We start from the raw sequence: 4,898 nt of genomic DNA, 5'->3' as shown, positions 1-4,898 counted from the left end.
GTCTACCACGTACACACAGCACACGTAAAACCAATGGCGTAACGGGTGTGTATACGAAAAATGCATGGCCTGTGGACATTTTGGGACTGTGTCATCTTTGGCATAATAGCTATAAACTATAAAACTAAACATGGTTGAAGGTTGACACAGAAAATGAATGTCACAATGTTACGGGTCATTAAACCTTGAAATGGAGATAGTTAAGTGGGAGGATGGGATTTCTCCACACCAAGGTCCATTAAATTAATCCTGTTAAAATTCCCATATAATCTGAGAAATAACCGTAGATTAACTGTTGACCCTTATCAAATTAAGTACACATGAAAACACCTTGAGCAGCCAGTTAATGTTTTCTTTGTTACCATGCCATAACACACACACACACGTGTGTGTGTGTGTGTGTGTATGAATTATGAGATATAATGCTTTACGTGTATATTAGCAGCAGTAAAAAGGTAGAAATATTTATTTTTTAAAAATATATTACTATTCGGAGACAAGAGGAGGAAACGTTCAAGTCTAGTTGCCATGGCAGGTTTAACTCACTCAACCCTAACACCGACTATATCCGTAATTTACCCGGGTTACTTCTACCCCATGTTTATTTATTACATCTTTATTAGAAAAATTGTAGGCGTAGTATCAAAGCTAATATTTTTAGTTTTTACATGTTAGAGGTAGTTTAATAAAACTATCTATGTACATATTTATTTTTAATAAATTTTTTTTTCCAATTTTGAAAAGTAGCAAACATCTCTAGGATTGAGTGAGTTAAACAAAGACTCAAATATGTATGAAGTTAATTTGGGTCTCTTCCCGTCGAACAACCTTATATAAAAGGCATTGTCATTTTATAAGATGTAGATTTTAAACTTTATCTATTATCAATAGGTTAAGCCTTTCTGGTCGTAGTTAATAGAATGGCTAACAAGAAATTATGTAAAAGTTATCAATTGGCCAAGACATTCACTTTCACTTTGATATATTTTGCAATATGTTTAGTTTCAATAAAGTTGAAGTTAAAAAATACAAAACAAACATGCTAATATTATAGAATTTGGGTGTGTTGAGTGAAATCTATATATTCCAACACAGTTAGATTTAAAACTATACGCTCATGAAAAGTGTTTAATTTTGATTTAGACTTAATGTCTATCAGTAATAGCAATAGTGGCAAGAGTACTACTAGTAGTAGTAAGAGTATGGTAGAAGTAGTAGTAGCAGTAGTAGTAGTAGTAGTAGTAGTAGTAGTAGTATTAGTAGTAGTAGTAGTAGTAGTAGTAGTAGTAGTAGTAGTAGTAGTAGTAGTAGTAGTAGTAGTAGTAGTAGTAGTAGTAGTAGTAGTCGCCATTGTTCCGATAGTTTAGAACCAGCTACTAAGTTACTATGCGTCATTACGAGGGAGGTGAAGTCACGACTGTTGAACCCTATTGGTGGACAACATTAGAAAGTGGGCGCAAAATAAAGTAATGTGGAGACTATCGTGGCAACAAACGATAGAGGGTTGGCGGAAAGGCATGATGGTCCAAGCCCGTGCGGCTATGTGGTCTAGTGGTATGACACTCGCTTTCGGGTCGGAAGATTCTGGGTTCGAGCCTCGTTCGGCGCATAGTTGAGTCCTTGGAAATGACTCTTTACTCACATTCTCTCACCGTACTCAGGTGTAAAACTAGTACCTGGCCTATAATAGCTTTGTCTTTGTCCCATAAAATTGTAATATCGCCTAACAGGCGTCATGTCCCGTCCTACATATTAAATGTTGCTGTTGGCCAGGGACCCGTCCCTTGTAAAGCGCTTTGATCACATTTAGTGGATATTGCTCTATATATAAAATCTCCAAAAAAAATAAATAAAAAAAATAAGGCCAAGCTTGGAAGCAAGGCATGGGGTGATGAGGCAATTGTATAAGATAACTTGCGTTGTGATGAACCAGATGACGAAAATTGAATTTGAAGTTAAAATGATCGGAGAAATGACACTTATCTTTTTAGCTCCTTATGAATTTCTATTTTTACTTCTCAAGAAAACAACAAAGAGAAAGACCAAAGAAAACAAAAAAACAACAACAAAATAAAATCATACAAAAAGCAAACAAGAAAAAACAAACAGATAAAAAGCAAAAAAAAAAAAAAAAGAAAAACCACCAAAAAACAAAAGAAAAAAAAACAAACAAAACAAAATAAAACAAAACTAAAGCATATATATATATTCTGTATACATATAAATACACTGCTTTAATTTATATAAACATCATCGTCACACTGTGTGAGCTTTGAAGAAAAAGAAAAACGAAAACGGAACCCCATATTGATGATTTGTAGCCACTTTAATCAAATATAAACAATTAAAATTGCATTGTTAGATAATTATACAAAATATACTATAACTTAAATCACCACCCTTGGAATGATGACTAAGATCCACCCACCCCCTCTGTATATTTTTATTTCGATCCCCCCTTCCCCTATCTCACACATACACTCTCTTCTCTCTCTCTCTCTCTCTCTCTCTCTCTCTCTCTCTCTCTCTCTCTCTCTCTCTCTCTCTCTCTCTCTCTCTCTCTCTCTCTCTCTCTCTCTCTCTCTCTCTCTCTCTCTCTCTCTCTCTCTCTCTCTCTCTTTTTTTTTTTTTTCTCTTTCCCTTCTTGCATCGTTCACACACACATGCACACGGAGCAGCTAATATAAAACTGATAATTAATTATAATACATCTTTAAATTATCAAACAAAACATTGTCATCTTGTAGTTTAAATGCATGATTTTATAAAAAATGATCTAGATATAACCAATCAAAACGATATATGTTATATATTTATTGTGTAATTCTCGTAATTATATTTTCTGAAGATGCGTGGTGGAATAACTAATATTTAATTTAGTATCAAAATGGGCACGAATACAACAACAACAATAACAATAATGTGCGATTAACAGCCTCATAACGCTTTCGTGTGTGGATGACTTATTTGATGAAAGTAGAATTGATATTCAAAACTAAATTATATGAAACATGGGTATATAGGTTTCACGGAGGATGCGGTTTCCCAAAGGGAAAAACCTAAAATCTCACATTTTTTGGACATATACTTTTTTTTATTAATGCTATGCGTTTATACAAAAATCTCATATCAGTCGTCAGCCGGAAATAACGTACCAACATAAAAAACAAACAAAAAAACTTTGTGTAACCTGAAACGTTTATAGGTGTGATAGATACAATTTAGTGAGAACTACTTATAAAAACGGCCGGCTAAAAACAATAACAAAAAAAAGAGTGACGTCAATTTCGTTATGTTAATAGATAGAATGAAGTTGACATCACTCGGGTTTTGTTATTGTTTTTTGCCATCCGTTTTATGAGTAATTCTTACTAAACTGTATTGATCAGACTATAAACGTTTAAGGTTACACATAGATTGTGTGTTGGTCCGTTATACTTCCGGGTGGCAATGTTGTGAGCTTCTTAGCCAAGCGCACACTATCCCTATGATCTTTCTTGACGACCAGTTTATATATTTAGACAAGAAAATAAGATGCCATTTTTATGAAACTGGAAGACCAATTACAAAAAATTATGCATCCAATCTTCCGGAAGTATGGTTTAACACTTCAAATGAGGTTGGAACCAGTTTTTTATTTTTTTTACATCACGCATTGTCTTTCTTTTGTTTTTTGTTTTTTTTGTCTATTAAAACTCATCTGTGATTTATTTCATTGCACTATTTACAGGGAGCAGGCACTGGTGTGAGACAACATTCTGAAAACGTGAGTATGAAACAAGGCAGAAAGAATCATACAAGAAGAAAACCATCTCCAAAAATCAGCCTGCTTGTACTGTTGATAATATCTAATGTTTTATTTTTCTTGCAATCAAGGTTGGTTGAATACGCTTCAACAGTCGTAACGTCACTTCCTTCGTAATGACGCCTGGTAACTTAATAACTGGCTCTAAACTATCGGAACAATGGCGGACGCTCTTGTGAAATATTTCTCCGACGAGCATAAAAGCGTATCCAGAGGAAAAAAAAAAGCATTATAAATCTGATCATGTTTTGACTTTTACACATTCTGATCACAAGACATACGAAAAGTTCTCGCCAGCATGAAGAATAAAACGTAGTACCCATTTTCTTTGTTTAGAACCGCGATGGCCGCCGTTGCTGGGCGACGTGACATCAAACTATTGAATCCAATTATTGGGCTGGGTTTTTCTTATAGTCGAGGCAGACTAACTTTTTGAGACAGTATTTTTTTTTCTTGTATTTTTCTTTTTGTTTTATCTCTCACTCGTTCATACACGCGTTTTTATATTTTGACTTGCTGCATTCTGGCGTTTTCTCGTCCATATCAGCAGTAATGCAATTTACTGTGAACCTGTGTCATAAGAATGGGTTGGTTTTAAGGTTAGGTGGGTTCACAAAGCGATACAACAACAGGAAGTGTGGCTCAGTGGTTTTGGGCAATTCAAACTTCTCTTGGAATAGACCCTAAAACAAAATTCCCCTAGGAGTAGGAGATGAATGAAGGGAATTTTTAAAATTCATTTTTTGTTTGTTTTATTTATTTATTTGATATATTAGATACCTATTATCTAAAGATAATTTACAAAGTGTGACGTCAAAACAATGGTTCAAATCTCATTGGAAGTGTAACACCAGTGCCTTGGAGAATGGATGCATATACCTTGTGTAAACTGATCTTTTTGGTTTCAGAGTGATGATATCTTATTTTCAAGCGCACATACGTTCTGGTTGTCATTAAAGATAATTTATCCTCGTTCATTTACACACTACAATCACATGAATGTGCATATTATACGCCCTGATACTAAAGAGATTATGGCACCTTTTTTATTCAATATGTAACCTATTCGTTGTTAATCCCCGAAAGGGCTAAT

At 34.4% G+C, this 4,898-nt stretch overlaps 1 protein-coding gene across 3 annotated transcripts in view; it reads right to left on the bottom strand.

The window, feature by feature from the left end:
• Positions 1–1,831: 1,831 nt before the first annotated feature.
• Positions 1,832–4,898, bottom strand: part of LOC144958689 (uncharacterized) — an 80,376-nt gene continuing 77,309 nt past the window's right edge. For 2 of the 3 annotated variants that reach the window (XM_078890829.1, XM_078890830.1), the window contains one exon: positions 1,834–4,898. This exon is cut by the window's right edge and continues 2,061 nt beyond it. The gene's annotated coding sequence lies outside the window, so the exon portion shown is untranslated. The other variant, XM_078890827.1, reaches the window with a different exon arrangement.

Source organism: Berghia stephanieae, chromosome 13 (assembly GCF_034508935.2).
Source record: "Berghia stephanieae isolate SIO BIC M18660-M18661 chromosome 13, UCSD_Bste_1.3, whole genome shotgun sequence".
NCBI lineage: Eukaryota > Metazoa > Mollusca > Gastropoda > Nudibranchia > Aeolidiidae > Berghia > Berghia stephanieae.
The sequence above is the reverse complement of the archived record's forward strand: the minus strand, read 5'-3'. Positions and strand labels throughout refer to the sequence as shown.